A 27,660-nucleotide genomic window follows, 5' to 3' on the forward strand; every position below is an offset into this window, starting at 1 on the left:
CTGCTGAAGACCTATGGTAGTGATAGGCAAGTTGCAGTGGGACCAGGTCCTTGATGATACAGGAGCTGATCTAGTCATAATCAACCTCTCAAAGTATTTCAAAGTACTTCATCACTGTAGATGTGAGTGCTACTGTACGAGTCGTTAAGGCAGCTCATTCTGCTCTTCTTGGGCACTGGTGTAATTGTTGCTCTTTTGAAGCAGGTGGGAACTCTGGAGGTAATGAGAGATTGAAAATGTCTTTGAACAACGCTACCAGATTGCAGGCTACCCAGGCAGAATATGGAGTGCTGTTTCTTTAGTTTGCATTTAGCCTCATCTTGGCAGTAGAGGAGGGCAAGGAAAGATATATCGGTGTGGGAATAGGGAGGAGAATTGAAATGGCTGGCTGTTGGGAGACCCAGATAGCCACAGTGAATGAAGCACAGGTGCTGAATAAAGTGGTCACCAGTTACAGGTACATCTGGTCTCACAAATAAGGAGGAGGCCACATCAAGTGCACCGGATGTACTAAATAACAACGGGGGATTTACATGTGAAAGGCTGCCTCATCAGGTAGACCTGTTCGGGATCCTTGATGATGAGAGGGAAGAAGTGAAAGGACAGATTATTACAATTCTTGCAGTTATGGCGAGAGCACCCTCTGGATGTGGAGAGGGTGTTTCCTATAGGGGGAAAAGTCTCTGACCAGAGGGAACGGCCTCAGAATAGAGAGATGTCCGTTTAGAATGGAGATGAGGAGGAATTTCTTTAGCCAGAGTGTAGTGAATCTGTGGAATTTGTTGCCACGGGTGGCTAATGAGGCCAAATCGTTGGATGTATTTTAGGTGGAGGTTGATAGTCAGGGTATAAAAGGTTATGGGGCGAAGGCAGGAGAATGGGGTCGAGATGGAAGTAGAACAACCTTGATGAAATGACAGAGCAGACTCAATAGGCTGAATGGCCTAATTCTGCTCCTATGTCATATGGTCTTATTCCCATAATGAAGAACCAATGAACCTGTGCTTTAAATACACACAAAGACTTTGCCTCCGCAACCATCTGTTTAAATGATTCATCATCCTCTTGCTAAAGAAATTCCTCCTCATCTTTGTTCTAAAGGGACGTTCCTATATTCTGAGGCTGTACCCTCTACTCCTAGACTCCCTCACTACAAGAAGAATCCTCTCCACATTCATTTTATGAATCTGTATTGCCAAAGGGTTTCGGCCTGAAACGTTGACTGTACTTTTTTCCATAGATGCTGCCTGACCTGCTGAGTTCCTCCAACATTTTGTGCGTGTTGCTCTGGATTTCCAGCATCTGCAGACTTTCTCTTCGTGATCTTATGAATATTGATAGGTTTCGATGAGATCTCTCCTCACTCTTTTAAACTCCAGAGAGTACAAGCTCAGAAACACCAAACACTCCTCAAACGTTAACCCTTTCATTCCTTGAATCATTCTTGTGAACCTCCTCACGCTTAGAGTTTGTGGACTCTGTGACTGCCATATCTTTAAGAAATTAAAGCATTCAGCATTGAGATTCTCTGGTTCAAAATTATTTTCTGAGCCAGAGAAGAAACACTGCAACAAAAGGGAGAGTGAGGAATTATTGGATAAACTAATGTAATCCCATCCAGAGTGCAGAGATACACCAGGAAAAACAACAGGTGAAGTAAATGGTGAGTCCAGAACCTTTGATCTGGTGAAAGTAAGCGGAGCTGAAGTTGAGAACAAAGTCTTCCAGGTGTATGGGGGCATTGATAAAGGACAACTGCTTGGAATTTCTCAAGGAAGAAGTGGAGAGCCTTCATGCTGTCATAATGGGGCGCATTGGTGGCGGACTCAAATGCAAGACACAGACACTGAACTACTAGGAACAGGACTAGGATTATCAAGGTAGCAAGGTGTGACAGGAAGAAACGACGCTGGGACATGACACAGGCGCTGGACAAGACAAGGATACAGGGCCTGGGCTAGGACTTGACTAGGATAGTGGAACCAGGACATGGAACTAGGAACTAGGAGCCTGGGCTTGGACTCAAAGTCAGAGACTGGACAAGGTCCTGAAACCTGGGACTTGACTCAGGCTCGGACCCCGGATCCAGGCGAAGACATGACAAGGCTTGGGTTCTTCGAGGCTAGGGTACTTCGAGGCTTGGGTATGGACTCCGAGCCAGAGACTGGGCAAGGACCCAGAACTCGGGTCTTGCCTCGGGCTCGGACCCCAGAACTAGGCAAGGCCATGACATGGTCTTAGGAGAGCAGGAACATGGAACACAGAGCCTCGGTCTTGGGAGAGCAGGAACATGAAACACTGAGCCTCGGTCTTGGGAGAGCAGGAACATGAAACACTGAGCCTCGGTCTTGGGAGAGCAGGAACATGGAACACAAAGCCTCGGTCTTGGGAGAGCAGGAACATGGAACACAGAGCCTCGGTCTTGGGAGAGCAGGAACATGGAACACAGAGCCTCGGTCTTGGGAGAACAGGAACATGGAGCCATGGTCTTGAGAGACAGAAACATGGAACACCGAGCCAGGACCCCTCCTTGGGTACAGGACGTAGGGCCAGGACTCATTACACAGAACGCAGAATATGACGAGATGGATCTCAACACAAGGTAGCAGCAGACAGCTGGACCTACATAGTGAAGGCGTGGACACAGACAGTTCCCAACACTAGGTAGCAGCAAACGACCAGACCTACCTAGCAAAGACGTGGATACAAAGACAGATCCCAACACTAGGTAGCGGCAAACAGCCAGACCTACCTAGTGAAGGCGTGGACACAGAGACAGTTTGAAACAACAATAGACAGTTCCTTATCTTGCTCTGGCAATGGAACTTGACAGCGGTGCAGGCGAGGCAAGGCTTCAGACACAGGTTGCAAGGGCATGGCAAGACTTCAGGAGGAAGGGGCAGAGAAGGGATTCAGGCAGGAACAATCCAGCAGCCAGAGGCTGAATCCTGAAGGTATTGAAGCCAGCCCAAACACGAATCAGCTGCCTCAACAGAAACTGGGGAAAACCGGAAAACCTGGAATAAGGCACATGGACCGGACTGTGAACCGGAATGTGGATTTCATGGACCGGACCATGAAACATGCCACCTTGATGTGGGACAGAAATGTAAAGGTATTGGCCATCCATGGTAAAGATAAGCCTGTTGGGACCAGGGAAATGGAGATCGTGAAAGCAGCCATCAGAGGAAACATGGGATCAGACCAGGGTGGAAAGAATATAGTCACAGCAGGAAGAAATAAACTCCTTGGAGCAAAAGCAGACTGAAATGACGGGTCTACCAGGGCATTCCTGCTTTTGGATGTTGAAGAGGAGATAGAAGTGATCTGTGGGGCTAGGACACTGATTTTCTCAAGGCTTGGGACATAGTGGGGGAATTTTCTATAGTGGAGGAATCTAGGACTCAAGGGTACCTATTCAGAATACAAGGATTTCCCTTTAGAACAGAAATGAGGAGGAATTTCTATAGCGAGAGGATGGTTAATTGTGGAATTCATTACCATAGATGGCAGTGGAGGCCAAGTCATTGGGTGTATTTAAAAAAGAGGTTAATAAGCTCTTGATTAGTAAGGTGGAGGGCAGGAGAAAGGAATTGAGAGGATAATAAACCAGCCATGATTGAATGGTGGAGGTGACTCGATAGAGCAAGTGGCCTAATTCTGCTCCTATGTTTTATGGTCTTATGGTTTTCTGATTTTCATATTGAACCATTTACTTTGAGGGAAACCTTGCAGCACAAATATTTCCTCCAGTACGAAGTAACATGTCAGAAGCACACTTTCTTTGTGAAGGTTCCTCACCCCAAGAGCCTTTGCAGGAACATGGATGGTTTTCCATGCAGCATGCATATATCAAACAGTTCCCATTGCCATCTAGTTTCAGAGAGAAGATCCTGCCCTGCTATGTAAGTATACCTCTTCATAGGACCATCGAACCACCAGAAGATCACAGCTTCTTCTCTGCCAGTGAAGAAAAAGGAACAGCAGCAGAGTTCAATAGATTATAGTAATCTTACTAAACCTTCACTTCAATCCATTAAATCAGCTCCCCATGACTGTGTGTACCCTATTTTGAATACTTTAATATCCTTTAAAGGATTGTAGTGTTACAATTTTTCTTCTGAAAGAAAACAAACTTTTTAGTTAAGATCAAAAGATAAATATAGACTTAAGCATGATGTTGCTGCAACCTATCAATTTCACACTCTACATTTGCTTTGTAAAGTTGAATTGAAGTTTATTGTCATATCCTCACTGTCCCTGCACGACATCTGTTAAATGTTCTTTCCTGCTGTCCATGTTCTGTTGATAATCATTGGGTCTGTTCACGTATTCACATGTATTTAAGTTTGATTATGGACATTTGCACATGTGACTGTTCTGCTAATTGTTGATTGTTCCTGGCTGTTGGCACTATTGTCTTGTAAATTGTTCATTGCTATTGTGTTGCCTGTTATGGTAACATTCAGTAGCACTTACATCCATGATGACAAAATGCTTTGAGAGGTTGGTTGTGGCTAGGATTCACTCCTGAAACGGCAAGGACCTGGATGCATTGCAATTTGCCTATCGCCACAATAGGTCTACGGTGGAGGCGATCTCAATGGCTCTTCACACGGCCTTGGATCACCTGGACAATACCAATGCCAATGTCAGGATGCTGTTTATTAATTACAGCTCTACATTTAACACAAACATTCCTACAGTTCTGATCAAAAAGCTCCAGAACCTCCACGTGCACCTGGATCCTCGACTTCCTCACCAGCAGACCACAATCTGTGCAGATAGGAAACAACATCTATACCTTGCTGACAAATAACACCGATACACGTCGGGGACATGTGCTTAGCCCACCGCTCTACTCGCTCTACATCCATGGCTATGTGCCTAGGCGCAGCTCAAATGCCAGCTATAAATTTGCTGATGATACAACCATTGTTGGCAGGTGACGAGAGTGTGTACAGGAGTGAGATAGACCAGCTAGTTGAGTGGTGTCACAGCAACAACCCTGCACTCAATGTCAGCAAGACCAAAGAGCTGATTGTGGACTTCGGAAAGGGTGAGGTGAGGGAATGCTCATTAGTCTTCATAGAGGGATCAGAAATGGGAAGTGAGTTATTTCGAATTCCTGGGTGTCAATATCTCTGACGGTCCAACCTGGATCCAACGTATCAATGTAGCACCAAAGAAGGCATGACAATGGCTATATTTCATTAGGAGTTTGAGAAGATTGGTATGTCTATAAAAACCTCGACAACTTCTGCAGATGTACCATGGAGAACATCCTAACTGGGTGTATCACCATCTGGTATGGAGGGGGAGGGTGCTACTGCACAGGTTGGAAGTAAGCTGCAGGGAGTTGTAGATGTAGTCAGCTCCATCTTGAGCACCAGCCTCTATAGTATCCAGGACATCTTCAAGGAGTGATGCCTCAAAAAGGCAGTGTCTATCATGAAGACCATAAGACCATAAGACAAAGGAGCAGAAGTAGGCCATTCGGCCCATCGAGTCTGCTCCGCCATTTTATCATGAGCTGATCCATTTTATCCTATTTAGTCCCACTGCCCTGCCTTCTCACCATTACCTTTGATGCCCTGGCTACTCAGATACCTATCAATCTCTGCCTTAAATACACCCAATGACTTGGCCTCCACTGCTGCCCGTGGCAACAAATTCCATAGATTCATCACCCTCTGACTAAAAAAAAATTTTCGCATTTCTGTTCTGAAAGGGTGCCCTTCAATCCTGAAGCCATGCCCTCTTGTACTAGACTCCCCCATCATGGGAAACAACTTTGCCACATCCACTCTGTCCATGCCCTTTAACATTCGAAATGTTTCTATGAGGTCTCCCCTCATTCTTCTAAACTCCAAGGAATACAGTCCAAGAGCGGACAAACGTTCCTCATATGTTAACCCTCTCGTTCCCGGAATCATTCTAGTGAATCTGCTCTGTACCCTCTCCAACGTCAGCACATCCTTTCTTAAATAAGGAGACCAAAACTGCCCACAGTACTCCAAGTGAGGTCTCACCAGCACCTTATAGAGCCTCAACATCACATCCCTGCTCGTATACTCTATTCCTCTGGAAATGAATACCCACATTGCATTCGCCTTCTTCACTACCGACTCAACCTGGAGGTTAACTTTAAGGGAATCCTGTACGAGGACTCCCAAGTCCCGTTGCATCTCAGAACTTTGAATTCTTTCCCAATTTAAATAATAGTCTGCCCGTTTATTTTTTCTGCCAAAGTGCATAACCATACACTTTCCAACATTGTACTTCATTTGCCACTTCTCTGCCCATTCTTCCAATCTATCCAAGTCTCTCTGCAGACTCTCCGTTTCCTCAGCACTACCGGCCCCTCCACCTATCTTCGTATCGTCAGCAAACTTAACCACAAAGCTATCTATTCCATAATCCAAATCGTTGATGTACAATGTAAAAAGAAGCGGCCCCAACACTGATCCTTGTGGAAAACCACTGGTAACCGGCAGCCAACCAGAATAGGATCCCTTTATTCCCACTCTCTGTTTCCTGCCAATCAGCCAACGCTCTATCCACGTATGTAACTTTCCTGTAATTCCATGGGCTCTTATCTTGTTAAGCAGCCTCATGTGTGGCACCTTGTCAAAGGCCTTCTGAAAATCCAAATATACAACATCCACTGCATCTCCCTTGTCTAGCCTACTGGTAATTTCCTCAAAAAATTGTAATAGGTTTGTCAGGCAGGATTTTCCTTTAAGGAATCCATACTGAGTTCTGCCTATGTTGTCATATGCCTCCAGGTACTCTGTAACCTCATCCTGGACAATCGACTCCAACAACTTCCCAACCACCGACGTCAAGCTAACAGGTCTATAATTTCCTTTTTGCTTCCTTGCCCCCTTCTTAAATAGCGGAGTGACATTTGCAATCTTCCAGTCTTCCGGAACCATGCCAGAATCTATCGACTTTTGAAAGATCATCGCTAATCCCTCCGCAATCTCCACAGCTACTTCCTTCAGAACACAAGGGTGCATTCCATCTGGTCCAGGAGATTTATCTACCTTTAGCCTATTCAGCTTCCTGAGTACTTTCTCTGTTGTAATTGTGACTGCGCACACTTCTCTTCCCTGCCACCCTTGAGTGTCCGGTATCCTGCTGTCTTCCTCAGTGAAGACTGATGCAAAATACTTGTTCAGTTCCTCTGCCATCTCCTCATCTCCCATTACAATTTCTCCAGTATCATTTTCTATCGGTCTTATATCTACTCTCACCTGTCTTTTACTCTTTATATACTTGAAAAAGCTTTTAGTATCCTCTTTGATATTATTTGCTAGTTTCCTTTCATAGTTAATCTTTTCTCTCTTAATGACCTTCTTGGTTTCCTTTTGTAAGGTTTTAAAAACTTCCCAATCCTCTGTCTTCCCACTAATTTTTGCTTCCTTGTATGCCCTCTCCTTAGCTTTAACTTTAGCTTTGACTTCTCTTGTCAGCCATGGTTGCATCCTTTTTCCACTCGAAAATTTCTTCTTTTTTGGAATATACCTGTCTTGCACATTCCTCATTTCTCACATAAACTCCAGCCACTGCTGCTCTGCCGTCTTTCCCACCAGTGTCTCTTTCCAGTCAACTTTGGCCAGTTCCTCTCTCATGCCACTGTAGTTTCCTTTACTCCACTGAAACACCGACACATCAGATTTCTGCTTCTCTTTTTCTAATTTCACAGTGAACTCAATCATTAAGGACCCCCATCACCCAGGTCATGCTTTGTTCTCTTTGCTACCATCAGGAAGGAGGTACAGGAGCTTGAAGGGACACACTCAGTGATTCAGGAACAGCTTCTTCTCCTCTGGATCCATTTTCTTAATGGATATTGAACCTATGAACACTACTTCACTATCTTTTCATTTCTATTTTTGCACTATTTATTTAATTTAATGATTTTATATATATATCAAAGGTTCAAAGGTCAAATTTAATGTCAGAGAAATGTATACAATGTACATCCTGAAATGCTTTTTCTTCGCAACCATCCACAAAAACAGAGTGCCCCAAAGAATGAATGACAGTTAAATGTTAGAACCCCAAAGTCCCCCCCAGCTCCCCTCCTTCCCGCATGTAAGCTGCAGCAAGCAGCAATCCTCCCCTCCACCAGCAAAAAAAAAGCATTGGCACCCGCCACCGAGCACTCAAGTGTGAGCAAAGCAATAGCAAAGACACAGACTTTGCAAAGACATTGTGTTTCACCCGGTATTCGACATACCACTGGCTCTCTCTCTCCCCAATAAGAGAGAAGTAGGTGTCTCTGTTTTCCCAGTGAACAGGGAGACATAACGAACAACTAGCTGGTTTACAATATTGAAAGTACATTATGTCGCTTTTTTCGAGCTTTGTGCCTGAAGATCTCAAAGATCTCAGGTCTCTGGGCACACAGCTGTAGATATTTTGACTCCCCTGACGACACATGGGTCTCCTGATGACACATGGGTCTCCTGCCCTGACACCGATCCTCAATCTGCCCGTCTCCCAAGCCCCGAGATCCTAGGCTTCCAAATCCGAGCTAGACTCTTAGGCCGAGCCCTTGGAATGCCGAATAACGGCCAATTATGAAACCCTGAGAGTGGGTCCCATTCTTGCAAAGAACCAAAGTCAGCGTGTAACTCCAGGTCAGGGTCTTCAAAAGAACCCTGAAAGGGAAAAATAAAGATATTAAAGATGGAAATAGAGCTGTTTCTGAAGATGCAAGCAAAGGAGTTGCTGTTTAGCACCATCATCACTCTGCTCTGCCTCCAGATATATATATTTTACTGTAATTCACAGTTTTTCTCTCTATTGCTATGTATTACATTGTACTGCTGCCACAAAGTCGACAAATTTCACAACATATGCCAGTGATACTAAACCTGATTTTGGTATTGTCCTGTGTTTTATGTTTGGTGCCTAACCACCATCACTTCTGGTATGTTTTACCGACTAGCAATAAAGGGATTCTGATTCTGATATTTTGGAATGATTTGGCCATTATGGAAAGAGTTGCTTCTATTGCAAAGTTTCAGAAGAAATGCAGATAATTATAATTTTTAAAAAATCAGATTTGCTTCTCCCAGAGATTAAATCCAAAGGATTTATTAATCTATCTATAAATGTTTAAAGAGACTTCTTGACACTAACGGAAGTGAAAAAGACTGAAAGTTGGAATGCCAGCAGTGCTAAAGGTTAGTACCATATTCCTAGATTCATAGAAGCAGGCCTCTCAGCCCATCTAGTCCATGCTGAACTGTTGCTGTGCCTCGTCCCATCAAGTTGCACCTGGATCATGGCCCTCCATACAGCTCCCGTTCACGTACTTATCCAAATTTCTCTTAAATGTTGAAATGAGACTTGCTGGCAGCTGATTCCACACACTCACCACCCTCTTAGTGAAGAAGTTTCCTCTCATGTTCCTCATAAACATTTCACTTTTTACCCTTAATCCATGAGTTTTAGATATATTCTCAACCAAGCTCAGTGGAAAAACCTCCTGGCATACCAGATCGGTAATTTGATTCACCTTCATGTACACCAATTCTACACTAGCCTCATTCCATCCTCCCCACCTTCTCTTCAATTTCTCTCAGATTCTGCCACTCACTTACACATTGGGTGCAATTTGCAGTGTCTACATGCCCACACGTTTTTGGGGTGTGGAAGGATACTGGAGCACCGCGAGGAAACCCATGCATTCACAGAGAGGATATGCAAACTTCACTCAGACTGCAGCGGGGAATCAGGCTTGAGCGCAGGTTTCTGGAGTTGTGAGACAGCAACTCAGCCAGCTGTACAACTGAACTTCAAGACCATCTGGACTTTGAGACATGTTGTTCCAGAAATGCTAAAATACCAGCACCTGCCCAATAAGCTGAAAAATTGCCTGGTTACTTTCAGCTGATAAAAGGCAGAACGAAGCACAACTTGTGCTTTATTATCCCTCTGATTATTCGTTATTTAAATTATAGAAGCATGCTTTTGCAGTAAGATGAAGGGATATTTACACATGAATATCTACCCAGACGATGCCCAGTTTATACTTCACTGTACAGTAATCCCCAGGCTTCACTGATCTTGGTCACCACCAAAACCCTCCCTATCAACAGAGGGAGTAAGGACTTATTATTGATCAAAAATGTAACTGCATAAATGTAGTGGCTGAAACAGCAATCAGAGGCAAATGGTTTCCTGTTGAGTGTCACATGTCTTGACTTAACAAAGCACCACTCACAATGTGTTTGTCAGGAGTGCAATGGGAAACTCATCTTGTCTGGAGAAGTGAAGCCCCCAGCACATTCAGGACAAGGCAGACTTTGACCTATTCTTGCAGAAACATTATTTGTGTAGCCAATCCAGTTGAGGTTTTGGTCAAGCTTCGGTGGCATCGCTTTCTGACCCCCAAATATTCACTCACTCCACCATTTATGCGAATTATGCGCAATGTGTAGGATGCACTTGTTGCAAATACCTGTCTATCTTTGACAGCATTCTTTAAACCTGCAACCACCGCTGCAAGGGAAAGGACCAAAGGTAACACTGCCACCTCCAAGTTGCACACCTTTCTGTTTGCAAATATATTGTTAATACTTCATCATCATTTGTCTAAACACTGGAAAATCCTAACTGTAAAGTGTGCCTTAACCACAGCAGTTAAAGTTGGAGACGCATCACCACTTCTTTCAAGGGCAACTAGAAATAGAGAATAAATGCTGGCCTTGTGAGTGGTACCTACATGTAGAGAGTGACTAAATAAAAGCTAGCCGCCTGTGTTTCTTTTCATTTGGAGGGTATAAGGCCCCATATAATATTAATTTGATCTTTGGTTGAAAACTCAAGCAAAAGAATCTTGAAAAAGTCTCATTCATAAATATGCCTGGAATGTTATGACTTGCTTAATTGCTACAGAGGTTGATTAGAATTCAAATATTCTCATACCAACAGCAAACTGTGGTAGTGCTGTTGACCAAAATGCAACATTTTTAACTTTCATTTACTGCCAACATGTAATTATTTCAATGTATTCTTTTGTTACAGTATTTTATCTGTGATTGTGATTGCCCACATCAATATGCATGTATTCCTTCTATCAGTCTATGCATATGCATTATGCAATGATGAGCTAATTTCAAAGGCATTGAAAAAACTTTGGAGATCTTTTTCCTTCTTTTCCTAAACTTGATTAAAAAAAACTGGCCTAATTGTTGAAATTAAAACATGATCAGCAAGTTGGAAAAAATCAGAAATAACCTTTGGTTAGAAACGCATTTTTAATTGAGTATTACCTGTTGATTTCTAATTAGATTGAATTGACTTGAGTTCAAATTGAACTTTGTCTAAGTTTTGCCTTTCCTTCTAATAAACATGCTGAAGGCATATTTCATTACATGATTCAGTCAGTTACCGAGACTGTAAATATGTCAAGTTTCAAGATTATATTGGTCAAATAAATGAAGGGTGATGTGATTGGAATCATTTGCTCATATAGAGGTAAAATACTGACTTGGAATAATTGGCCTGTATTTTACTTTGTATTTTTTAATGCATTTTTCTATACAGGATGGCTGAGTTACTAACAAAGCAAATTTTGTTCACTTATGAATAAGATTTTCTCATGAAATAAACACCATAAATTATGTCAAAAAACCTTTATGTTCAATACTTCGATTATACATAGAGCCATTATTTTTCCAGTTGCTATGACAGCACTTGACTGGTATATTTATTTTCATCAATTCAAAGGCAAATCAAGCAATTCTACAAATGCTAGGTTTTGAATTGAATTGGGTAGTTTGAATTGCCAGAGTACTACATTAATAATAGTGAATTATTTAATTTCACTCTATCAAAATAAAATATTGTTATCTTTATAGTGAGTATACACTCAGTGGCCACTTTATTAGGAATCTACTGCACCTAATAAAGTGGCCACTGAGTGTATTTCTGTATGTTTGTGGTCTTTGGCTGCTGTAGCCCATCAAACTCAAAGTTAACATTCAGAGATGCTCTTCACCACACCATTGTAATGTGTGGTTACTTGCGTTACTGTCACTTTCCTGTCAGTTTGAACCAGTCTGCCATTCTCCTCTGATCTCTCTCATTATCAGAGCTCCAGTTCACTGGACTTTTTTTTTTGTTTTTCACACCAATCTCTGTAATCTCTCTAGGGACTGCTGTGCACGAAAATCCCAGGAGATTAGCCAGTTTCTGAGAACTCAAACTACCCCGTCTGGCACCAACCATTATTCCACAGTCAAAGTCACTTAGATCACATTTCTTCCCCATTCTGATGTCTGTTCTGAACAACAATTGAACCTCTTGAACATGCCTATGTGCTTTTATGCATTGAGTTGCTGCCAGATAAGATATCTGCATTAATGAGTGGGCATACCCATGTACTGAATAAAGTGGACACTGAGTGGAGGCGCTGTTATAAGATATTTCATCAAAGCTTCAGAGAGTAGAGCAACCACCAAGAGTAAAGCTTTGAGGTTTTTATAGAAGTGCTTAATAGTAGAATTATAGAGAACACAACCTCAAAATAGAAGGCTGTCCCTTTAGAATATAGATGAGGAGGAATTCCTCTCGCTAGAGGGTAATGAATCTGTGGAACTCATTGCCACAGACAGTTGTGGAGGACAAGTCATTCAGTATATTTAAAATAGTGGTTGTAATGTTCTTGATTAGTAAGGGAATCAAAGATTAGGAAGAGAATACAGGAGAATGGGGTTATGAGAGGGGAATAAATCAGTCTGAATTGATTGTTAGATAAGTTTTGATGGGCCGAATAGCCTAATTCTGCACCTATGTCTTTTGATCTTTTTAAATAAGATTTCTAGGTTAAAATTGCTTCTGTGTATCCATTGGCCTCGTTGACTTTCCCACTGACAGTAGAAATAATGACATTGAACACTGTCATTATGGAGTCACTTGGGCAAAAGCTTTGAGTGTCAGTACGAATTTCCTCATTTAAATGATGAAATCAGATGATTGCTGTCAGAAATACTGCTTTTTTTCTGTGCTGTGTTGTGATAGTGCTTGCTTTACTACTCAGTGCTAGCAACAGAGTAATGATATGAAATGAACAGGTTAGCCTTGCCTCAGTAGTAGCACTCCTAGCTGTGAGTTAGAAAGTCAGGAGCTCTTCATTTTCAGAAATTGGTAGTCGGAGGGGTCATTAAAACGTACTCATTCGCCTTGCTTCCAGTGCAAACTCAAAATCTTCCGCGGGTGACTGCTCTTGGTATCAAGAGACTATTTCACCGAGTATGACATAAAGATTTGCTTTATTTGTCACATGTACATTGAAACATACAGTCGGCCCTCTGTATCCGTGGGGGTTTGGTTCCGGGACCCCCTCGCGGATACAAAATTCCGTGGATGCTCAAGTCCTGCATATAAAATGGCATAGTATTTGCATATAACCTACACACATCCTCCTATATACTTTAAATCATCTCTAGATTACTTATGTCACATACCCCGTGATGGGAGTAAAGAACCAGCAGAGATGGAAAACACTTTGGAGTCCAGTATTGCTAATAAACTAATAATATTTATTAGTAACTGCACAATACAGTAATATAAATGTCGATAAAGCAAACAGGTTAGCAATGATTATATATATATATATAAATGAGTATATCAGTAAGTGTGGAAATACGTGTGTAAGGGGGTTTCGATTTTTATGTTACTGCGGAGGCTAATTAAAATGGCGTTTTTGTTATGTTAATCTGGGGATTGCGGCTTTGTTGTGCTTTAACGTTGAGAAAGTTTGCGCTAGCAGCTTATTGTGGTTTAGAGGGTGATAAGAGGGTGCTATTAACCAATTGGGATAGTTGTTATGGCTTTGGTGTATTTGAAGATACTGTATGCGCGGGGTTTTGGGGCAGAAGGCGGGAGAGCGAGACAGAGGATGGACCAGGTGCTGTGAGTCCGCTAACGGGGTCGGACCCCGAGCGGGACGTTCGGCGAGGAGACGGAGACGGACTCGTGTGGAGCGTCTGATCGACCACCGTTGTTGGTCCCAGGCGGCCGGTCGAGGTGGTCCGAGGGGTCACAGGGTGAAGAAGAAGGTCCTTGAGCTCCAACGGTTTTGTGCACGAAGAGATTGAACTTTGATAAGTGTGGCGCCTTTTATTTTCCTTTTATATTTTATTCTCTTTTAATTATATAGTTCCAGTAATATCTATAAACTGTAAATCATTTAATTGCATCTGGTGTATTGTCTGTTATTTGGGCGGGGTGGGGTACATCACACAGCATCCACACAAACTAATTACCCAGTTTGGCGGGGCCGAGGCTGTTTCCCTAGACGACAGCGAGCCGAGCGACCCTGAGGGTGGCCAGGGGGGCTGCATATGTATGAAAAACCAAGCTTCTTTAAGTCTAGGGGTAAAAAGATACAGTCTTATGATGATGAGTAAAGTTCAGTTCAGTTTGTGGTATTGAGTTGAGTAGTGATAGAGAGAGAGAGAGGGAGAGATTTGAGTCTTCAGGTGAGCTAACGCCATTGATCTTCTTGTTGTCCTCCGAAATCCTTTAAAAGTCACTGACTGTGACTTCAACAAAGGGGACTGGTTTTCTGTGGTGGAGCTATCACCCAGGCGAGAGTGGACACATGGACAACTCCCCATCAGTCAACCCTTTTCCTTTTCACTGCAAGAGCGACTGATCGATCCTCCAAAACCCACTTTTTCTGCAGGCACAACAATTCTCATTCAGTGTCCAAACATGTGTCTGAGGTCTATCATCTGACCTTCTATTCTATCTTCCCGTGCTGAGCATCAACTGTCACTCAAATAACTCCTCCTTCCTCTCTCTCTGTAAGAAATGCAAGCAGGAAAAAGTCCTTGAGAAGTATCAACACGCTGCCGAAAAATCATAACATTGAGTGTCCATCAAATAACACTGCCTTCAGTCACCATAGCAATTTATGAGTCGCTCGGTGCCATCTCTCTCTCCAACTCAGCAGAAATCCAAAAGTTACTTCCAGTGCCTTAAAGTGACAGTCCAACAGTTAGTCTTCGTCTCTCTCTCTCTCTTCAAATCAAGATATCGATGTTAAATAACTCTCTCTTTTCAAAAGCGCAGTTAATGGGGGTAAACAAGCACAGTTCATAGAGGTAATTCAGGATCCTGTCACACTTGTAATACCTAATATAATGGAAATGCTATGTAAATAGTTGTTACACTGTATTGTTTAGAGAATAAGGACGCTTTGGAGATGACTCAATAATATTAATGTCAGGATCTGTGCTCAAACAATGAGTGCTGGAGAGAGATCTTCTGGGTTTTTTTCTCAATCTCGATCTGCAGTTGGTTGAATCAGCGGATACGGAGAGCCGACTGTACAGTGAAATGCACCATTTGTGTCAAATCAAACCAGCGGAGATTGTGCTGAGCAGCCCCACAAGTGTAGCCACGCTCCTGCACCAACATAGCACGTCTCAACTCACTGACCCTAACCCATACAGCACACGCAAAATGCTGGAGAAACTCAGCAGACAAGACAGCATCTGTGGACGTAAGTACAGTCGATGTTTCAGGCTGAGACCCTTTGGCAGGACTGCCTGATGTTCCATAGATGCTGCCTGGCCTGCTGAGTTCCTCCAGCACTATGTGTGTGCTGCTTGAATTTTCAGCATCTGCAGATTTTCTCTTGTTTATGATTCAACCCTAACCCATACGAGTGTCTTTGTAATATGGGAAGAAACTGGAGAGCCCAGAGGAAACAGACGCAGGCACAGGGAAAACGAACAAACTCCTTATGACAGCGGCGGAAATCAAACCCCAATTTTACAGCTAGTGCTGTAAAGCGTTGTGAGAAACATTATGCTACCATGCCAACGCTTGCCTTGGTACAGACAAAGTCCAGGGCATTGAGGGGAAAACATCCTAGTAGTTAGAGTACTATATCTTACACACGAGGGAAGATAGTTGTGGTAGTGGGAGGTCAATCATCCTAATGCAGGACATCACTCTAAGCATTCCTCATGGAAGTAAGCCAGAGCCCATTTGTTTTCAGCAGTTTTACGAATGACTGTTCCTTCATCATTTGAGAAGTGAGGATGTTCTTTGATGATTGTATAATCTTCATTTTAATTTGCCATTTATCAGAAAATGAAGCAGTCAGTGCCTGCATGCAACAAGAACAAGACAATGTTCAGGTATGGTGTCATAATTGGCAATGGACATTCTCACCATGTACCCAATATTCAATAGTATTATCATTACCAAGACCCCACTGTCAACATCATGTTCACCATTCACCAGAAACTTAACCAGTCTAGTCACATTAATACTGTGGTTATAAAAGCCTGTAGGATGCTCAGTATATTATGGTGAATGTCTGCTGACTATCTTCATCTACGCGCCACAAGCCAGTAATTTGATTAAATATAATCCAATGTTCTGATGAGGTTATCTCTCTCACGGCTGAAGGATTTTCCTTTTGTTAAATCCTGTTGGGCATTAAGAGCTGAAATGGCAGGTCCCCCTTTGATCTAACACTTACCCTGCACCCACCCCCCACCCCACCCAACCCCTTGGACTGAGCAAACAGAACTGGTTATCTTCCCTTCTGTTTCCTATCTACGTCAGGTAATTGAAACAATTTTTGGAAGATATTACAAAGTCAAAATTTTGAATTACATATCAGTAGCAGACACGGTTTCAGTAGTTATAGTAGAGTCACAAATATAATAAGTTTCTTGTGGGCTTTCAGCCAGTAAGTTTCAGTGGAATGGCATATTAACTGCAGTGTTTATTTCAGGTGGGAAAAAGTAGACTTTCAAACCCTGACCTGCCAACCAGCCAACTGACATGAAATACCACATAGACTCAGTGGCCACATTTATTAGGTTCACCTGTACACCTGCTTTACACAGAATGGTGCAAAAACAAACAAAAAGAAATATACAGGGAGTGGCTGCTCTGTGGGCAAAAACACTTTGTTAATGAGAGAGGTTAGAGCTTAAGCTGACAGGAAAGCGACAGTAACTCAAGTAACCATGTGTTACAAATAACCATGTGCAGAAGAGTGTCTCTGAACACTTTGAACCTTGAAGTGGATGGGCTACAGCAGCAGCTGACCAGGAACAAACACTCAGTGGCCACTATATTCTGTATTGGGGTATCTAATAAATCGTCCACTGACTGTATAAACAAATGAATCTTTCAAATACACATCAGAGGTTTCCATTTGGATTTCACCTGTTCCCACCCTCCCCACCTCACTGTCTTTCTGTTCATCCAGTTTATATTTTTACAAATATTTGGTTCTCTTAAAAGATTTGAACTGTTATACTTCTGGTCAATTTTTGGACTTCTGGGCCATAATGAGGCTTCACTGTATCTCTGCTCATCCATTTAACATGGGTACCATTAGCCATTCTCCCCGAGAAATGCCCACAGCTGTCACAACAACCTCTTGAGCCCTCTGATGCACCAAGTACGTTGAAACATCAAACTCGTAACAAATGTTCAGACCCTCCCTGAATCAGAATCAGGTTTATTACCACTGACATACACTGTGAAATTTCTGGCTGCAGTACAGTGCAACCAGACCCTCCAATCATTTGCTAAATAATGGCAGGGCACTTGAAGCCAGTGGCTTTTCTGCTGCCAGCCAAAGGTGCAGCTGCTGATGTGTTGTATCTTTTTTAATATCACAACACACCACTGCGTATTATGAAAATCAAGTGCACCATATCTACTCCAATATTGAGTTATTCGAGAGTGGAGGAGCTGGACTTGGTGTGGACCGTATTGCTGTATGCTGCAGAAAGATGTTGAAGTGGAGATGGTGCACTACCTAACAAATAGTGGGAGTAACTATCTTGGATGTTCTTACTATGATCACAAGGCCCCATTGAACATTGGTAATGTAGAATACTGTGAGTCCAATTTACTGGCTCACTGATGAGACCGATGGCAAGGGAGCTGCATTGCTTCGGTTGTAGCGCGGACTAAGCCCTGATACCATGGAGACACCTTTTGCAGCTGCATAGGGGAGGAGATACCAGAGATGGTGTGGCACAGTGTCCATACTGGTTTGAGGGGCCAATCTCTCCTGTTGGTGCTGCCTCCAGTGTTCGCTCAGTAGAAGACAAGCTGGATTGCGTTCATCTGCGGCTGCACTAGTGTGTGATAGTTGCACAGCTGTGGGCTTGCTCTTGCTGACAAAATCCCATGCACCATTAATCTATAGGATATGACACTCGGGGACTTGGCCTATATTATTGTATTTTTATGTGACTCTTTGTTTACTGCTGTCATAATTATATTCAGGTCAGATCACTCGTCTGAGTGCTACTGGTACCACGTAACCCAGTACTACCTGTTGCATGGTCGGGTGGTTGGCGACTAAACAGGCTCCCCCACCAGGCTTGCCTGGTGAGGAGGGTGGCTAGACACCCTGCAGGATGAAAAACAAGACCTGTCAAAGGGCGGATGAACCCTCTCGTAGGGTCAACGGCCATCTAGCAAACACGTGCCGTGAAGCGTGGAAAGGGAATCCCTTGCATCGAAGCTTGGTCTGGCCATTCACTGCAACAGAACTTCCCCCAGCCGTCTTGGACCCCACCATGCCGGTGGATCCGGGAGGGGATGTCGAAAGGGTGGGTCTGGACCTGTGGAACCCCCTACTCACCTAAAATCCATTCACGCACACGCTGTTCGCTTCTGAGGAGTGGGGTACCACCCATTAACTGACTGAAAGGAACCATCATCATCCTATGGGATGGATAGCTAGAGAGGGAATTATATGTGCGTATGTGCTTTGTGCTGTGTATGACTTGGTATTGTGCTTTGCACCTTGGCTGTGTTGGAAGGCTGATTTGTTTGGCAGTATTCATGTTTGAATGACAATTAAACTTAAACTTGATCTATTTAAATAGGCGTGTATGGAGGGTTGTGATAGCTTCCAGAGTTGTTAACCACAAGTCTATTACAACAAGTCTATTACAAGTTGATCGCCCAGTTGGAAAAAGGTTTTCAACTAATGAAGAGTAAAAATTCATGAGGCATCTGCATGAATATATAATTAAAACCCAATTTAACTATGACCAAATTTAATTTGGGCCTGACTTAACAGTTTTGGATCTGAATCTGACCTTCTAATGACTCAAAAAAATCTCACCTTAACATGGACGAGTCATGTTTGAATTTTTATCGATTTTTTCTTTCTTTAATAACAGACATTTTGTTTCAGTTCTATTTCAGTATGGTTGCCTATATCTGAAACAAGGAAAAAGTGAAACCCGGTCATTTCTGCAGCTGTTACAGCAAACTTTTTCTTATGTTTTATCAGATAGAAATGGAGTACATGAGTCATATATTTCCAAATGATCACTGAATGGCTCTTATCCACTCTAAGGTGGATACCAGATGAAAGAAAAAATGTAAAGCTTCTTTGATTATGAAAAGGCAATCAAAATTCTTTACTGTGCTGCAGGAACTGCGAAGCAGCTCTACTTTTGGGATATTGAATTTAATGTATTCCTGCTAACATGTTAATCTTCCTTGAATGGAGAGTGGTATAAAGTAATACCCCCTTCATAATTATGCATCTGTAGTACAACTTAAAATAGAAATGCAAAAGATATTTGGATTATTCCTAAACAAAGATGATCTAAGTATTATAAGTTAGTTCAAACGAAAGAATTGTATTCTCTATGACATCTCTCTTTCCCTTTTTTTCTTCTTTTTAAGATTTACCTCAAATTGTTTCTTTACTCTTTCATTTAATTTTATTTCCTATGCTTTTTCTAATCTTTGCTTTCTCCTTGTTTTCTACTATCCTTCCTTTTAACTTGTTGCTAAATAAATGTATGCTTTAGTTGTATTCCCTAATCAGTGCCATTGCTGCTGCATGTCTCTTGCTGCAGTCTAATAATCTGAATACTGAATTAATCAGTTAATGAATCTAAATGTTTTATGCCCTCAGTATGTTGTAAATAAATAAAGTTATTAGTGTTGACAAGCTCGGAGTAACACTATCTCAGAAAGGCACTGAAAGACAGCAAGCTGGACTAAAATATCTGCAGTCCAAGTGATATCTTAGCACGAGAAAGTCTGTGTGTTTCAACTGGAGACACTGACATCTAATTTATTTTCCATTTCCTATCTGTCACAACCACAATCTTCCACACTGATTCCTGACCTAATTGTAAGTGATGTTCATTTGACATCTCAGAAGCAGCAAGGCTTTTAAGAGCACTAACTTGAAGGGAAGTTTGCAGGTGGCGATATAGATGTGAACATAGCCTCAAAAGATATTTCTACTGTATCCAGGAATTATTTACAATACCTGCACTGATAAGGTGTGATGCAGAAGATTTAAATTGGAGAGGGAGCTTTGCCAGTGTTTGTCTCTTTATGGAGAAATGGCTTGAATGCATTGGGTACACGGTGGGATGTTAACACATATTCACAGCCCATTAGAAGCAAACCAACAATTTGGGTAAAGCTTCACCCTCAGCTATTTTGCACAAATGATGTAACACCAATGCCGAGATCATTCCCACGAACTTCACTGGACCCTTTCCATTCTTAGATAAGACATCCAAAACTGCCTATAATTCTTCAAGTGCTGTCTAATAAATTCGTTATAAAGTCTCAACATTGCATCCTCACTTTTATATTCTAGTCCTCTTGAAATAAATACTAACATTGTATTTGCCTTCCTTATTTATGACTGACTCAGCCTGCAAGTTAACCTTTAGGTTATCCTGCACAAGGATCTTCCCAACCTGTTAAATATTATAACTTTCTATGAGATGCCTCCAATTCTCTATAGTCTAGTGAATACACTTCTAATTGGCACAGTTTGTCCTCGTACTCCAGGGCTGACAGTCTAGGAATAAGTACATTAAACCTTGGTTTTACCTGATTTATGGCAAGAATATTCTTCTACAGATAAAGAGACCAAACCTACACACAAAGCTGCACATAGGATATAACAAGGCCCTGAACAGCTGCAGAACGTTGTCCTTGACCCAATATTCAAACTCATATACTTTAGAGAACCTAGGGAATAAGAAACATTTTACGAAGGTACAGAAAGACAACCAAAGTCTCAAGATTCAGTACTGGGGCTGGCTAGTCAGTAACAAAATACGTTTAAGGCATGCATCCTGAACCTCAGCAGCACCACAGTTAAATACAGGCTTTGACCCTCTCAGTCCGCATTTTTATCCCAAAGACCCTGTGATAGATATTTACCGTCCTGGACCAGGGGCCCCTTGTTTTTTTCCCATACTCAGCTTTCTAAACATAGCAGCTGAAACTTCTAAAGATCAAAGTGTTTTTTTTAAAATAACAATCCTCCAACCAATATTCTTTCTCTTGCTGCCAGACGTACATGGCAGCTAGTCTTTAGTTCTTAACGTAACTGGCAAGCAGTAATAGCTCAAAGTGAAAAAAAACAGCTTTGCATACAGCTCTGTCTATAGAGCTGTGGATTGGCTGGCTCACAGCACCTGGTCTAACTGCTGAAGAGGAGCAGTATAAAACAATGGGTTATATAATTTGGCTTGTTTCAAAACAGGTAATACTGGTTAAGTTGTTTAGTTCAAAGAAGCTTTCGTATTATCATTTCGCATATCAATAGCTGAAGATTTGGAAGATTTGTATACTCAGAGTCAGCTTCACAGCATTAACCTGCACCTTTGACAAAGACTTAGTTACCATATCTCCACGTGTAGCATTGCCCTTTTGAGAGTATTCTGCACCTTTAGAAAAATAGAGGGGTATGGGTAACCTTAGGTAATTTCCAAGTATATGTTTGGCACAGCATTGTGGGCTGAAGGGCCTGTATTGTGCTGTAGGTTTTCTATGTTTCTACCGTATTTGAATGAATTGTTAGTATAATAATAGTCCTTGATGTCAGACAAGAGAAACGAAGCACCAATCAAATTATTACTCTACTTTCTCTTTTCTGATTTGGGTCCTTGTACTGTTCCAGCATTTGGGCTTTCTTTTCAGGTGTTAATTCAGACAGATTGCCTGGTTCTGATGATGCAACGCGTCTTAATTGTGCCACTCACCCAGAAGCTGCTTGGGACTCTTCCACGTTTCATTAATTTCTAATGCAAATTATAATGCACAAAATAATTTGAAAATCAAATATCCAGCCAAACCTATCTTGCGTCATTTGTTTCAAAGATGACACACCACTAAAGATCTGAAGAACAGGCCAGGAATAATTTTCACAGCCACTCAACTGTTAAATTTACAGATGGTTAATAATCATTTGAAATCAAATTCTGGCACCTTGGTTCACTGCTTAGAGTGTTGTGCATCAGAAAAAAACAGTGCCTCTTCAGTCCTTAGATTATGGCTCTGACTTTAATAGGTAGATGACTACAAGTAAATGTGTATTGAAACCCTGACGATGACTGTGAATGTCATATGATTTTAGTTTGAAATAAAAACATTGATTTTGGAGTTTCTAAACCATCCATCTAGCATGATTTGCTGCTCTATTTAAAGAAATGTGGTTGAAATAATCTATGTGTGCATAATGACTGCCCAGACAGCAATGAAGTATCAATGGGTGAGGAAACCACAGCAGCACTTCTAGAATGGAACATTGTATGTGGAATCGAGTCATAGAACACTGCAGCCCAGAAACAGGTCCTTCAGCCCATCTAGTCCATGCCAAACTATGATTTCGCTTAGACCCATCAACCTGTGCCTAGACAATAGCCCTCCTTACCCCTCCCATCCATGTACTTGTCCAAATTTCTCCTAAATGTTGAAATTCAACGAGCGTCCACCACTTCTGCTGGCAGCTCATTTAATACTCTTACCATCTTTTGAGTGAAGAAGTTTCCCCTCATGTTCGCCTTTCATTCTTAACCCATGACCTCTAGTTCTAGTCTCAGCCTACCTCAGTGGAAAAAGCCTGCTTGCATTTAACCTTTTGATATCACTATTAATTTTATATACCTCTATCAAATCCCTCCTCAATCTCCTACACTCTAAGGGAATAAGTTCCTAACTAATTCTCCTTTCCTTATAACTCAGGTCTTCAAATGCAGGCAATACCCTTGTATATTTTCTTTGCATTCTTTTAATCTTACTGATATCTTTCCTGTTGTTTCCTGCAGACAAACAGTTCGTGATTCAAACAGGTCAGGAAGAAAATTAGGATAATTTTTGAGTCATTTCCATCCTCTTTGAGGCAGCTTGGTTTGGTCTGTTACGTCACTCATCACGCCACCTCGATATACAGCCGTACGTGTGGGCGAGTGCTGCTCAGGCAAAACTCAAAGAAAGCAGCACAGCCAGCACAAAGTAATCTGACTAGTATTCCATCAGTCACATTAATCATTCACTCCCTCCATTCCAGGGCATGATGACTGTCGTGTGCACCATTTATAAAATGAATTATAGTTACTCCCCAGGGCCTCTCATCAGAAAAAGAAACAATGAGAGGACATAAGGTGGGCGATCATAAATAGTCTGGTGCCAGGGGGAAAATACAGAAAATGATACATTTGTGTTCCTCCTGTTGAGAGAGGGAATTTACAGGTAGCTGCTGAGAATTACAAGCACACATACTGGATCTATTTACTCTGTTGTAAAACTATGAAAGGACTGTGGACTGTATATCAGTGGTCAAGACTGTGACTTTGCCTCAAATGATCGATTTTGCTCTTTTGCCTTTCAAGATCTTCATGCATACAGCTACTGTTACAGAACATGCATGGAAATGGCCCATCAGGGAAGCCCATTTGTTGTCAGCATATACTGATACAAAACATAGAATGTGCCCATCGTAAATACATAGACATTCGTGGGTCCCATTAGATAATGGTGGAATTTACCAACTGAGTTTAGGTATTCCTTGTCTGGCCGACGGGAGCCATTTCTTGAGGCAGAGGATTGTTGGAATGACAGGAGAGATAGCAGAGTCTAAATCTATCCAGAAGATTGAATTGTAAAACTTTATGGGGAAGAGTGGTTAGAAATATAGCTTCACAGATACGCTCAGTGGCCACTTTATGATGTACCTCCTGTACCTAATAATGTGGCCACTGAGAATATGCTTATGGACCTCTGCTGTTGTAGCATCCACTTCAAGGTTCAACATGTTGTGCTCTTCTGCACACCACAATTGTTATGCATGGCTATTTAGTTACTGCTACCTTCCTGTCAGCTTGAACCAGTCTTTCATTAATGAGGCATCTTTGGCCACAGAAAAGCTGCTTGCTGCGTGTTTTTTGCACCATTCTCTGTAAACTCTAGAGACTGTTGTGTGTGAGGATCCCAAGAGATTCTGAGGTATTTAAATCACCCTGTTTAACACAAAGAATCATTCCATGTTCAAAGTCACTTAGTTCACATTTCTTCCCCATTCTGATGTTTAACCTAACCACAACTGAACCTCTTGACCATGTCTGCATGCTTTTATCTATTGAGTTGCTGCCACATGATTGGCTGATTAGTTATCTGCATTAATGAGCAGGTTTAGGTGTACCTAAACACGTGATCATGGAGAGTAGAAGTCAATTCCTATAAATTATTAACATGGTTTTCCAGATTTCTATTGCCAACATTCTGACATCTTAAACAGTGTGACCAAGAAGAGTAAATGAATCGAGATGGCATTTATTCAGAATAAGGCAAGTGGAACATGCAAGTGGGAGAACACAAGAAAATAGAATCGAAGAAAGACCACCAGGCCCCTCAAGCCTGCCCCATCAGACAATATAATAATGACTTATCTCTGTTGGTCTCAAATTCTCTTCTGTATCAGTTCCACATAACCCTCAATTGTTTGATCTTTCAAATATTTATATACTTCACCTGAAATGTAGCTAGTGATCTGGTGTCCATTCCCTAAAGAGGCAGAAAATTTCAGAGATTATACCCTCCAAGTGAAGGAATTTCTATGCACTTTAGTTTTAAGTGATGAGCTCCCTGTATTGTAACTATGTCTCCTTGCTTCTGGCTCTCCCTAATGGTGTCATTTTTAAATCTGGAGTGTTACATGGAACAGTCCAGCATAGAACAGGATTTTTGACCCTTGATGTCTACGCTGACCAACATGTCAGGCTGATGAGCTTGGATATGCCAAGGGGACTGATTAAGATCAGAGAGAGAGAGAGAGATATTCATGTGAATATTTGTGAAGAGATATCTTGGACTTAAGCAGAGCATCAGTGTTGATTCATCTTGTTCTCTGGCCATGGAAAATATGTCAGCAGCAGTACTCTCAATGGATACGATTAAATATTCCCGTTTCAGCCTGATACAGCTAAATAGCACAACTGCTTCCAAGGTCAGTACAGTCAACAAAGATGTCTTAATGTGTTTAAACAAACTATCGTTACTTAAAACCGATGGAAACAACACTGACTGTGGATGGTAGGGTCCACGTAGGATTCCACGTAGGAAACGTGGTTGCAGTTTGGGTATAAAGGTGCGTTAAAGGAAATGGGATGTTAAATTCCCAATACCAACTATCTTGCTGGCAAACATGCAGTCTCTGGTGAATAAAATTGATGATCTCAGAGCAAGGGGGCTGAATCAAAGGGACATTAGGACCGTGTGTGTCCTTTGTTTCACAGAATCCTGGTTAACCCTTCTGTACCAGATGCAGCGATTCAGATCAACGGGTTTACCACACACCTTCAGGGTAGATCTATAGAGTCTCTCAAAAGCAGAGGTGGAGGAGTATGCTTCATGATCAACTCTTGGTGCACAAATATATCAGTGCTGTCCCAATTCTGCTCACCAGACCTGGAATATCTAGCAGTTAAGTGCCGTCCTTTTTACCTACCACGGGAGTTCTCTGGGGACATTTTGGTAGCAGTTTACATTCCACATCAGGCCAATATCAAGCAGGCTTTGGATGATCTGAGCAATGGAATTAAATTGCATGAAGCAGTGCACCCTAACGCCTTCACCATCTTTTTGGGAGATTTTAACCAGGCCAGTCTGAAAAAATCACTAAGCAATTACCATCAACAGATCACTTACAATATCAGAGGAAACAACTCACTGGACCATTGCTACACCACCATCAAGAACGCCTACCGTGCTATTCCACACCCTCACTTCGGGAAGTCTGATCACCTGGCTCCCTGATTATAGGCAGAGACTGAAGACTCCAGCACCAGCAGTGAGGACAAAGAAGGTTTGGACAAGGGAAGCACAGGAGCACCTACAGGACTGCTTTGAATCCGTGGACTGGACTGTATTCAGGGATTCATCTTCGAACCTGGATGAGTATGCTGCAGTTGTTACCGACTTCATTAAAACCTGTGTGGATGAGTGTGTGCCCACAGAGACTTACTGTACATTCCCAAACCAAAAGCCAGGGATGAACCAGGAGGTACATCATCTGCTGAAGGCTAGATCTGTGGCATTCAAGTCTGGTGACCCAGGCCTGTACCAGAAAATCAGGTATGATTTGCGGAGGGCCATTTCAAGGGTGAAGGGACAATTTTGAACAAGGTTGGAGGTGATATCGGATGCACGGCAACTCTGGCAGCATTTGCAAGACATTACTTCCTACAAAGTGAAACCCAATAGCATGAATGGCAGCGATACTTCACTACCAGATGAACTCAACACCTTCTACACCCGCTTTGAAAGGGAGAATATAACGACAGCTGTGAAGATCCCTGCTGCACCTGATGACCCTGTGATCTCTGTCCCAGAGACCGATGTTAGACTGTCTTTAAAGAGAGTGAACCCTCACAAAGCAGAAGGTTCCGATAGAGTACCTGGTAAGGCTTTGAAAACCTGTGCCAACCAACTGGTGGGAGTATTCAAGGACCTTTTCAACCTCTCACTGCTATGGGTGGAAGTTCCCACTTACTTCAAAAAGGGAACAAATATACCAGTGCCTGAGAAGAATAATGTGAGCTGCCTTAATGTCTATCGCCTGGTAGCACTCATATCTACAGTGATGAAATGCTTTGAGAGGTTGGTCATGACTAGACTGAACTCCTGCCTCAGCAAGGACCTGGACCCATTGCAGTTTGCCTAATGCCCCAATAGGTTAATGGCAGATACAATCTCAATGGCTCTCCACATGGCTTTAGACCGCTTGGACAACACAAACACCTATGTCAGGATGCTGTTCATCGACTATAGCTCAGCATTTAATACCATCATTCCCACAATCCTGATTGAGAAGTTGCAGAACCTGGGCCTCTGTACTTCCCTCTGCAATTGGATCCTCGACTTCCTAACCAGATGAACACAATCTGGTGGATTGGTGATAACATCTCCTCCTCGCTGATGATCAACACTGCTGCACCTCAGGGGTGTGTGCTTAGCCCACTGCTCTACTCTCTCTATACCCATGACTGTGTGGCTAGACATAGCTCAAATACTATCTATAAATTTGCTGATGATACAACCATTGTTGGTAGAATCTCAGGTGGTGACGAGAGGGCGTACAGGAGTGACATATGCCAACTAGTGGAGTGGTGTCGCAGCAACAAACTGGCACTCAACGTCAGTAAGATGAAAGAGTTGATTGTGGACTTCCAGAAGGGTAAGACAAAGGAACACATACCAATTCTCATAGAGGGATCAGAAGTGGAGAGAGTGAGCAGTTTCAAGTTCCTGGATGTCAAGATCTCTGAGGATCTAACCTGGTCCCAACATATCGATGCAGTTATAAAG

The sequence above is a fragment of the Mobula birostris genome, chromosome 7, assembly GCF_030028105.1.
Source record: "Mobula birostris isolate sMobBir1 chromosome 7, sMobBir1.hap1, whole genome shotgun sequence".
In the NCBI taxonomy this organism is placed as follows: domain Eukaryota; kingdom Metazoa; phylum Chordata; class Chondrichthyes; order Myliobatiformes; family Myliobatidae; genus Mobula; species Mobula birostris.